The following is a 12,614-nucleotide window of genomic DNA, read 5'->3' on the forward strand; positions in this document are numbered from 1 at the left end:
CAACCAGTGCCGTTGAGTCAGCTCCAACTCATAGTGACCCTATAGGACAGAGTAGAACTGCCCGCTAGAGTTTCCAAGGAGCACCTGGAGGATTCAAACTGCTGACCCTTTGGTTAGCACTTAACCACTAGGCAACCAGGGTTCCCTGGTAAATAAGTGCTACCTATAAGTAAATCCTCTCTGACATTTTTTCCTAAATTTTCATAAGGTATTGAATGTTAAAGGTCCCTGGGTGGTGCAGACCATTTGTGCGTGACTATTATCTGAAAGGTTGGAAGTTTGAATCCACCTAGTGGTACCATGGAAAAGAGGTCTGGCCATCTGCTTTTATAAAGATTACAGATAAGAGAACCCTATGAAGCAGTTCTACTTTGACACACATGGGGTCGCCATGAGTCGTAAATGACTCAGTGGCAATGGTTTAGGTTTTGTTTGTTTGCTTAATTGAATGATAAGCAGCAGAAGTTGGTGATGCCTAAAGGTACTAACTTACTCGTATTTAATATTATATACAATGTGCTCTATCCACTTGGAAGTAGGAGTAAACCCTGCTTCCTGACTGCTTTGTCCTGGTCTCATACATACGGCCTGTCCTCACCTGCAACCTGTAATAGATTTAACAGTCATTTCTCACTGTGGTCTACCAGTCTAAACCCTTCAGGATTCCACCATAGTGTCCATCTACATCTATACAAGAAGGATAAGACATTGACTTGAGTGGGCTTGTACCCCTACCCATGTCTGTATGATTTGGATTTTGAGTCTCCACTGCAGATATCAGCGATGTCCAGTTAGAGACAACAGCCAGATCAGCACCAGGCTCACAGCGCAGTCAGTAATGCCATCAACACCAGTTCTCTGCTAGCGGTGCAAATGAGAGGACAGCTGTATGCAAAGCTTAAAGCACACAGTCATCTTCGCACGCCTCCAATGCATTCTGTTGTAGAATCTTCTCAAACACCCTTGTGAATTCCTCATTTCATTAATTTACATATTTGTTTCTTGTAATCCTAGTTTCTCAGTTACTAAATGCCAGTGTCATAATTACATATGGCACAATTTAGCTTCAAATACTGAAGTGTACATTCAGGGAAATAAGTAGCTTAGAAAATACTGCCTTTTTCTTGCCATAGTTGTTACCTGGTCTAGGTCCAAAAACCATTTATGTGTCATATGTATTTGTCATTACATTTATTAAAGTGATTTGTCACACTTCTTATTTTGTTCAATTGTTTTATCCCAATTTATCAGTTAAAAAGAAAACAAAACAGTTGCATATTTGTTAAATTGAATTTCCAGTGGTCCTTCTCATCCATCCACCCAGCCTAAATGAGCTAATGCTGAAAAGGACCCTACGGCCTAAACCTACCACTTGTTCATATATCAGGGCAGTTGGAGGTACTCAGCAACCTATACTCGATTTTTATTTCATTCATTGCCCTTGACTTTCCTAGTTATTGAACTTATGCTTGTTATTTCATATTTAATCCATTTTTATAGGCAGAGAGTTTATTATAAATATTTAGAATAAAAATGTTATAAGAAAAGTACATATATGATTTCCATTGAAAATATTAACTCAACTAATTGTTTGATATAAATACACAATTTTATATTCATAGCAATATTCCAGAAGCTCAGGTGCCTTGTGTGGACTGTCTATATCCATTTACACAGTACATTTTTTATTCAGCAATATTTTTCAAATCGTCTTCCTTAAGGAAAAGATTGTATTATTTTGTATGTTTTTCTGAAAGCAATCTAAGCTATGTTTCTGTATTGTTGAGATTGTTTAACCTTTCTTTTTTTGGTTGTTTATTTCGTTTGGTCTAGAAATAGAAATCCAAATCCTGAAAATGTCAAGAGTATGTGTCACATGCAGACACTCTTCAGAGAAAGAGGTGAAAATGGGCATCCGTGCTAACAGCATAAAAGTCAGTGGCAGATGCTCCAGAGAAAGAGAGGGACAGCAGATTGAGAGCTGAGATGAACAGAGATAAGGCAGATACATATGTTAATAAGATGTTCAACACTTGAATTTACAAATTCAGCAAAGGGAAAAAGCCGTACGTGTATCCTGGTGTTAAAAATTAAATGACATATAAGATAAGTAATAAAGTTCACAAAAAGAATCTATGACCTCCCTCTCCCTTCCTTTAAAAAGGCTTTTTTTTTTTTTTTTTTTAATTCTAATTATAGCTACCAGAAAGTGGAGCTACCTACATGTCCGGTGTGGCTCCATATAAATAATTTGATTTCTTTATTAAAGTTCTACTGAAGTGCTGAGAATGAGACTGAAAAGGTGTATGAATTTTTGATTTGTTAAAAAAAAATCCCAGAGAGAGGAGGAGGGGCCAAGATGGCAGAACAGCCAGATGATCACTGCAATCACTCTTACAACAAAGCCCTTTCAAAACAAATGAAACGATTACATTTATGACAAGCCAGGAGCCACGAACATCAAAGGCAAAGTTAGAAAATGGACTGAGCAACAGGATGAGCAAGAGATGGTTCAGAAGTGGAAAGGAGTTACTGGGACTGAATCACTGAGATCCCTCAGGCACCATTCCTAGGAGCAGCTCCAGTGGGCTGATGGTAGCATTTGGCTGCAGTTTTCTCAGGGAGAAGCAGCCAGCCACACAGCCTACTCAGACCTCTGGAACCAGAGAAGAACAGCACTCCCAGCAAAAGCTAAGTACTTGCATATATTTTACCACAGCCCCAGCCCCCAAGCCAGCTTCAGTGGCTGTTGATTTCCCTGGGCCTGAGATAGGTTGTGTTGAGCTCCCGGAGCCATCCTCCTGGCCTTGGACTAGGAATAAATACACAATTGGGGGAAAAGATAATCTGCCAGCTCCACTAGCTAGGGGAGCTCAGGACAGAAGCAGCTCCTGTCCAGGCATAAACGGTCCATAGACTTTGAGTACCTTTCCCCTCTGCATGGACCTGTGAAGGCCTATTTCAGAAGAATAGGCCCTTTTGGCAGACTGCAACCCTTTCAGTGGGACGGTGAAGAGGAAGGTGTTTAATATCTGACACTGTTTTGCCTATTAAATAGAGTCCTCACCTAACCACATCAGAGACCTGAGGACTGGTGACTCCACTCAGGTCACCCAGCCACCTTTGACAAGGATCCAGGGATAACTGGTACCTCCCAGTCCTTACAAACAAAAGCACTGGGTGCCCATCGTCCATCTGCAGAACTCACTCACCTGTAGGCTCCAGGGAATAGGGACGCCCTTTCCTCATAGATATTTGGGGGATGGTTCTCACCCCCTGCTTTGTTCAGACCATGACACCCTGCTGCAACCAGATACTGGTACCTACACCAATCACCTCTGCCCTTCTAAGACTGTAGGACAGAGCCTGTACCACACACTTGATGAACAGCTACCTGGACACCAGAGCTGAATTCATACAAGAAAAGTGAATGTACTCTTAGACTGATATACCTGATAACAGCTCTAGCCACCTGGGGACAGGACGTCAGCGTTCCAAAGGTGAAAATAATCAGGCTAGTTCACTCAAACAACACGTGGGAATATCAAAACAAAACAAAGCAAGAAGCTAGGATACAGTAAGCAAACATAAAATAAACTAATACAATAACTTATAGATGGTTTGGAGAAAACAGCCAATATCGAGTCACATAAAGAAACAGACCACACTTGCCTCAACAAGCTCTCAAAACAAAGAATCAATTAATCTTCTGGATGAAGGTGACTTCCTGGAATTACAGGATGCAGAATTCAAAAGATTAACATGCAGAACTCTTCAAGGCATCAGGAATGAAAGTAAGAAGGAGCTCAGGCAACACGCCGAAGAAGCCAAGGAACACACAGATAAAGTAGTTGAAGAAATTAAAAAAGTTATTCAAGAACATAATGAAAAATTTAATAAGCTCCAAGAATCCATAAAGAAACAGCAATCAGAAATTCAGAAGATTTAACAATAAAATTACAGAAGTAGACAACTCCATAGAAAGTCAAAGAAGCAGAATTGAGCAAGTGGAAGGCAAACTTTCTGAACTTGAAGATAAAGCACTTGGCACCAATACATGAAGAAAAGTCAAATTAAAGAATTAAAAAAATGACGAAACCTTAAAAATCATGTGGGGCTCCATCAAGAGAAATAACCTATGAGTGATTAGAGTGCCAGAACAGGGAGGGATAACAGAAAATACAGAGAGAATGGTTAAAGATTTGTTGGCAGAAAACTTCCTTGATATCATGAAAGATGAGAAGATGTCTATCCAAGATGCTCATTGAACTCCACATAAGGTAGATTCCAAAAGAAAGTCACCAAGACATATTATAATCAAACTCGCCAAAACCAAAGATAAAGAGAGAATTTTAAGAGCAGCTAGGGATAAACGAAAAGTCACCTACAAAGAAGAGTCAATAAGAATAAGCTGGGACTACTCGACACAAACTATGCAGGCAAAGGCAATAGGATGACTTATATAAAGCAATGAAGGAAAAAAAATTTGCCAGCCAAGAATCATACATTCAGCAAAACTGTCTCTTAAATACGAAGGTGAAATTAGGACATTTCAGATAAACAGAAGTTTAGGGAATTTGTAAATACCAAACCAAAACTACAAGAAATACTAAAGGGAGTTCTTTGGTTAGAAGATCAATAATATCAGGTATCAACCCGAGACTAGAACACTGAACAGAGCAATCGGATGTCAGCCCAGACAGGGAAATCACAAAAATAAATCAAGATTAAAAAAACGCTGAAAACAGAGAAACAGCAATGTTATTATGTAAAAGAAGACAACATTAAAAAAATAAAGAGGGACTAAAAAATATATATATATATATATTTTTAAGAAATCTAGTCATAGATCTTTCATATGGAGAGGAAGACAAGGTGATATAAAGAATTACAAGTTAGGTTTAAACTTGGAAAAATAGGAGTAAATATTACGGTAGCCACAAAGGAAACTAACAATCCTACTCATCAAAATAAACTACAAGAAAAAATAGAGACTCAGCAGAAACAAAATTAACAACAAATAAGAGGAAAAGACAATACATAAAGATAAACTGCTCAGCAAAAAAAAATTAAGTGAGAAAAAGAAACTGTCAACAACATGTGAAAAAAGACATCAAAATGACAGCACTATACCTATTGATAATTACACTGAACGTAAATGGACTAAATGCACCAATAGAGACAGAGAGGAAGAAATTATTAAAAAAAACCCACAATCTGTCTATATGTTGTGTACTAAAGAAACACCTTAGGCTTAGAGACACAAACAAACTAAAACTCAAAGGAGGGAAAAAAAATATCAAGCAAACAACGATCAAAAAAGAGCAGGAGTAGCAGTAGTAATTTCTGACAAGATAGACTTTAAAGTTAAATCCACAACAAAGGACAAGGAAGGACACTATATAATGATTAAAGGGACAATATACCATGAGGATATAACCATACTAAATATTTATGCGCCCAATTACAGGGCTGCAAGGTACATAAAACAAACACTAATGGCATTGAAAAGAGAGATAGACAGCTCCATAATTATAGTAGGAGACTTCAACGCACCACTTTGGGGAAGGACAGGACATCCAGAAAGAAGCTCAATAAAGACACGGATGATCTAAATGCCACAATCAACCAACTTGACCTCATAGACATATACAGAACACTCCACCCAACAGCAGCCAAGTATACTTACTTTTCCAACACACATGAAGAATTCTCTAGAATAGACCACATACTAGGTCATGAAGCAAGCCTTAGGAGAATTCAACACATTGAGATGTTACAAAGCACTTTCTCTGACCATAAGGCCATGAAAGTATAAATCAATAAGAGAAAAATCAGAGAAAAGAAATCAAACACTTGGAAACTGAACAATACCCTGCTCAAAAAAGACTGGATTATAGAAGACATTCAGGACGGAGTAAAGAAATACATAGCTTTCAATGAGAATGAAACCAGTTCCTATCAGAACCTTTGGGACACAGCAAAACCAGTGCTCAGAGGTCAGTTTATACCAATAAACACACACATACAAAAAAAAGAAAGGGCCAAAATCAAAGCATTATCCTTAAAACTTGAACAAATAGAAAGAGAGCAACAAGAGAAATGCTCAGGCACCAGAAGAAAACAAATAATAAAAATTAGAGCAGAAATAAATGATATAGAAAAGGGAAAAACAATGGAAAGAGTTAATAAGACCAGCTGGTTCTTCGAAAAAATTAACAAAATTGATAAACCACTGGCCAAAGTGACAAATGAAAAACAAGTGAGAATGCAAATAACCCAAATAAGAAATGAGATGGGCAATATTACAACAGACCCAACTGAAATTAAAAGAATTTTACCAGATAACTACAAAAAATTATACTCTAACAAATTTGAAAATCTAGAAGAAATGGATGAATTCCTAGAAACACACTACCTACCTAAACAAACACAAACAAAGTTAGAACTACTAAATAGACCCATAGCAAAAGAAGAGATTGAAAAGGTAATCAAAAAGCTCTTAACAAAAAAAAAAGCCCTGGCCCTGTCGCCTTCACTGCACAGTTCAAACTGTGCCAAACTTTCAGAGAAGAGTAAACACCACTGCTACTAAAGGTATTTCAGTGCATAGAAAAGGACGGAATACTTCCAAACTTGTTCTATGAAGCCACCATATCCCTGATACCAAAACCAGGTGAAAAAAAAAAGAAAGAAAAGAAAAGAAAATTACAGACCTATATCCCTCTTGAACTTAGATGCAAAAATTCTCAACAAAATTCTTGCCAATAGAATTCAACAACATATCAAAAAAATAATTCACCATGACCAAGTGGGATTCATACCAGGTACGCAGGGATGGTTCAACATTAGAAAAACAATTAATATAGTCCACCATATAAATAAAACAAAAGACAAAAATCACATGATTTCATAAATTGATGCAGAAAAGGCATTTGACAAAGTTTAATGCCCATTCCTGATAAAAACTCTCAGCAAAATATAAACTGAAGGAAAATTCCTCAACATAATAATTGGCATTCATACAAAGCCAACATCATCCTAAATGGAGAGAGCCTGAAAGTACTCCCACTGAGACTGGGAACCAGATAAGGATACCCTTTATCACCACTCTTATTCAGCATTGTGATGGAGGTCCTAGCCAGAGCAATTAGGCTAGATAAAGAAATAAAGGGCATCCAAATTGGCAAGGAAGAAGTAAAAGTATCTGTATTTGCAATTGACATGATCTTATACACAGAAAACCCTAAGGAATCCTCCAGAAAACTACTGAAAGTAATAGAAGAGTTCAGCAGAGTATCAAGATACAAGATAAACATACAAAAATTGGTTGGATTCCTCTACACCAACAAAAAGGACATCAAAGAGAAAATCACCAAATCAATACCATTTACAGCACCCCCCAAGAAGATAAAATACTTAGGAATGAATCTTACCAGAAATGTAAAAGACTTATACAAAGAAAATTATAAAACATTTCTGTAAGAAACCAAAAGAGACCTATGTAAGTGGAAAAGCATACCTTGCTCATGGATAGCAAGACTTAACATTATAAAAATATCTATTCTAACAAAGGGATCTATAGATTTAATACAATTCTGATCCAAATTCCAACAACATTTTTTAATGAGATGGAGAAAAAAATCACCAACTTCGTATGGAAGGGAAAGAGGCCCCCGTTAAGTAAAGCATCACTGAAAAAGAAGAACAAAGTGGGAGGTCTTACTCTACCTGATTTTAGAAGCTATTATACTGCCACAGTAGTCAAAACAGCCTGGTACTGGTACAATAACAGATATGTAGACCAATGAAACAGAATTGAGAAGCAAGACAAAAATCCATCCACATATGAGCAGTTGATATTTGACAAAGGCCCCAACGCAGTTCAATGGGGAAAAGACAGTCTTTTTAACAAATGGTGCTGGCATAACTGGATATCCATCTGCAAAAAAATGAAACAAGACCCATACCTCACAGCATGCACAAAAACTAACTCAAAATGGATCAAAGACCTAAATATAAAATTTAAAAAGATAAAGATCATGGAAGAAAAAATAAGGACAACGTTAGGAGCCCTAATACATGCCATAAACAGTATACAAAACATTATTAACAAAAGTAGATAACTGGGAACTCCTAAAAATCAAACACCTATGCTCAAAGACTTCATCAAGAGTAAAAAGATTACCTACAGACTGGGAAAAAGTTTTTATCTATGACTTTTCTGATTACTGCCTGATCTCTAAAACCTATATGATACTGCAAAAACTCAACTACAAAAAGACAAATAACCCAATTTAAAAATGGACAAATGATAGGAACAGGTACTTCGCTAAAGAAGACATTCAGATAGCTATCGTTATATGAGAAGATGCTCACAATCTTTAGCCATTAGAGAAATGCAAATCAGAACTATAATGAGATTCCATCTCCAACAAGGCTGGCATTAATCCAAAAAACACAAAATAATAAATGTTGGAGAGGTTGTGGAGAGATTGGAACACTTATACACTGCTGTTGGGCATGTAAAATGGTACGACTTCTTTGGAAATCGATTTGGCACTTCCTTAAATAGCTGGAAATAGAACTACCATAAGATCCAGGATTCTCACTCCTTGGAATATACCCTAGAGAAATAAGAGGCTTTACATGAACCAATATATGCACACCCATGTTCATTGCAGCACTCTTTACAATAGAAAAAGATGGAAGCAACCAAGGTGCCCATCCACCGATGAATGGATAAATAAATTATGTTATATTCACACAATGGAATACTATGCATCGATAAAGAATAGTGATGAATCTGAGAAACATTTCATAACATGGAGGAATCTGGAAGGCATTGTGCTGAGTGAAATTAGTCAGTTGCCAAAGGACAAATGCTTTATGAGACCACTATTACAAGAACTCGGGAAATAGTTTAAACAGAAAAGAAAGTACTCCTTGATGGTTATGTGGGGGGGGGGGCGGGTATTCACTAATTAGATGGTAGATAAGAACTACTTTAGGTGAAGGGAAAGACAACACACAATACAGGGGAGTTCAGCACAACTGGACTAAACCAAAATCAAATAAGTTTCCTGAATAAACTGAATGCTTCGAAGGCCAGCATAGCAGGCCCAGGGTTTTGGGGACCATGGGTTCAGGGACCAACTAAGTCAATTGGCTTAATTAAATCCATTAAGAAAACATACTGCAGCCCACCTTGGAGAGAGGCATCTGGGGTCTTAAACGCTAACAATCTGTCATCTAAGATGCATCAGTTGGTCTCGACTCCCCTGGATCAAAGGAGAATGAAGAACACCAAGGACACAAGGTAATTACAAGCCCAAGAGATAGAAAGGGCCACACAAACCAGAGGCTACATCAGCCCGAGACCAGAAGAACTAGATGGTGCCCAGCTACAACCGATGACTGCCCTGACAGGGAACACAATAGAGAACCCCTGAGAGAGCAGGAGAGCAGTGGGATGCAGACCCCAAATTCTCATAAAAAGACCAGACTTGATGGTCTGACTGAGGCTATAAGGACACTGGTGGTCATGGCCCCAGACCTTCTGTTGGCCCAGGACAGGAACCATTTCCAAAGCCAACTCTTTAGACAGGGATTGGACTGGACAATGGATGGAGAGGGATGCTGGTAAGGAGTGAGCTTCTTGGATCAGACGGATACTTGAGACTATGTTGACATCTCCTATCTGGAGGGGAGATGAGAGGCTAGAGCAGGTTAGAAGCTGGCAGAATGGACACAAAAAGAGGGAGTGGAGGGAGGGTGCAGGCTGTCTCATCGGGGGAGAGCAATTGGGAGTATGTAGCAAGGTCGCTGTGAGTTGGAATAGACTTGATTTTTTTTGAGCAAGGTGTATGTAAATTTCGTGTGAGAGACTGACTTGATTTGTAAACTTTGACTTAAAGCACAATAGAAATGTTAAAAAAGGCTAAAAAAAAAGAGAACATTCTGCATCCCATTTGGAGAGTGGTTTCTGGAGTATTAAACACTAGCAAGTGACCATGTAAGATGCATCAATGGGTCTCAATCCACCTGGAGTAAAGGAAAATGAAGAACAACAAATACACAAGGTAATTATGAGCCCAAGAGACAGAAAGGACCACATAAACCAGAGACTACATCAGCCTGAGACCAGAACTAGACTGTACCCCGCTACAACCTGACAGGGAACACAACAGAGAACCCCCAAGAGAGCAGGAGAGCAGTGGGATGCAGACCCCAAATTCCTGTAAAAAGACCAGACTTAATGGTCTGACTGAGACTAGAAGGACCCCGGAGGTCATTGGTCCCCAGACCTTCTGCTAGTGCAAGACAGGAACCATTCCCAAAGCCAACTCTTCAGATGGGGATTGGACTGAACAATGTGATGGAAAATGATACTGGTGAAGAATGAGCTTCTTGGATCAAGTAGACACATAAGACTACGTTGGTTTTTCCTGTCTGGAGGGGAAATGAGAGGGCAGAGGGGGTCAGAAGCTGGCCTATGAAAACAGAGAGTGGAGGGAAGGAGTGTGCTCTTTCATTAGGGGGAGAGCAATTAGGAGTATATAGCAAGGTGTAGCAAGGTGTACATAAATTTTTGTATGAGACACTGACTCGATTTGTAAACTTTCACTTAAAGCACAATAAAAATAAAAATAAAAAATCCCAGAGAGAATCCTTTTACAGTACACAGGTGACATCATTTTTGACAGCATGAAAACTCTGCTACACTGCCTCTCCCTCCCTGAGGAAAATAGCTCCCTATTCCAGTGACAGTCTGAAACATTCCTTCTGACTGGGAAGGCTCAGTCTCTGCTTGAGCTTGTCTTGAGCCTGGGAAGAGAGACAGTCTCCCAAGGGTCCACAGTCCTGCTGCAGTTGGTGTGCAGGCTGAGCATGGCTGAGGTTAACTGTTGGCTTCCAGATTTCTAGGGAGGCAGCACCATGTGTTGGAAAGGGCATTGGTCTTAGGGCCAGAAGACCTGGGTCCCAGTCCTAGCTTGGCCATTGTGAGTGATCTTACATACACCATTTAACTTTTTTTTTTTTGAATAAATGAATTTTATTGCATCTTAAAAATATCACCCGTAAGTCTTAGGAATCATCCGGCCTCATTTCTGTAGCTGGACAACTCTTAGATCTTACTCATCAGCCTGTTGAACAGTTCTTTTTTCAGAAACATAGATGCCATCCAAAAATTTTCAGATATCCTTGTTTTTAACTGTCATGGCTTGCTGAATTAAAGCAGCTGTGATACAAGTTCAATGTCATTTCCTTCAAGAATTAACTCATCCTTCTGGGCTTGAGATACTGAACGAGCAACACCTGGCCTCATCAGAACCCTACGGATGTATTTTTCACCCAAGAAGTTTCGGATTTCAGCAAGTGACCCACTCTCCTGGATAACAACATTGATGGGGAAGTGAGCATACACAGTCCTCATCTTGTAACGGAAGCCCAGTGTAACACCCTTGATCATGTTCCGTATATGACTGCAGATAGTGCGAACCGTAGCCAGTTCATTTCTATTTCCCCACCATTTGTCAAGGCGAAGCCTCTTCTTTTTCTTTCCAAGGAGACTGAGTTCTACATTGATGTGATTGAAGTTCCTTCGCAAAGTTCCTCTGGGGCCCTTCACAATAACGTGCGTCCCTTCAGAGTCATGTTGACATTTTCTGGAATGTCGACAGTCTGGTTGCTGAGAATGGTCTTCATTCTCGCAGTAGATGTGGCAAAAAGAGCCATTTAACATTTTTAAACCTTGGTTTAGTCAACTGAAAATAGATAAAACAGTTAAGTGCTTGATTACTAGCGGTAAGGTTGGTGGTGCTTTGGAAGATGGGCCTGGTGACCTCTTTCTGAATAGTCACAGCCTTGAAAACCCTGTGAAGCATTCTACTCTGACACACATGGGGTGGCCATGAGCTGGAATTAATTAAGATGACAACTGACAACAACAACTTTATGATATTGAGATGATAATCAATGGGTCTGATAGCAGATACCAAACCTAATTGTGAAAAGCTAACACATTTCACTTAAATTCAGGACGAACACAAGAATGTGCCATATCACTATTATTCAATATCGTATGGAAGATCCTTGTCAATACAGAAAAACAAAATTATAATATATGTAACATTTTATAATAAAAAAATATTATAACATATATAATACATTAGCATATAGCCAAAGAAGAATTGTCACCTTTGAATTATGGTGGTGGTGAAGGATATTGAATATACCATAGACTGCCAGAAGAACTAACAAATCTGTCTTGGAAGAAGTACAACCAGAATGCTCCTTAGAAGCAAGATTGGAGAGACTTCATCTCATATCCTTTGGACATGTTATAAGGAGGGACCAGTCACTGGAGAAGGACATCATGCTTGGTAGAGGGTCAGCGAAAAAGAGAAAGACCCTCAAGGAGATGAATAGACACAGGGGCTGCAACAATGGGCTCAAGCTTGACAACAATAGCAAGGATGGTGCAGGACTGGGCAGTGTTTCATTCTGTTGTACATAGGGTCACTGTGAGTCGGAACTGACTAGATGGCTTCTAACAACAATAACTATGTATTATATATGTGTGTGTATATATATATACACACACACATATA

The 12,614-nt window shown here is 38.9% G+C and overlaps 1 pseudogene; it reads right to left on the reverse strand.

The window, feature by feature from the left end:
• Positions 1-10,317: 10,317 nt before the first annotated feature.
• On the reverse strand, positions 10,318-11,709 carry LOC100677019 (large ribosomal subunit protein uL6-like; annotated as a pseudogene).
• Between the last annotated feature and the right edge of the window lie 905 nt (positions 11,710-12,614).

The sequence above is a fragment of the Loxodonta africana genome, chromosome 18, assembly GCF_030014295.1.
Source record: "Loxodonta africana isolate mLoxAfr1 chromosome 18, mLoxAfr1.hap2, whole genome shotgun sequence".
Classification (NCBI taxonomy): domain Eukaryota; kingdom Metazoa; phylum Chordata; class Mammalia; order Proboscidea; family Elephantidae; genus Loxodonta; species Loxodonta africana.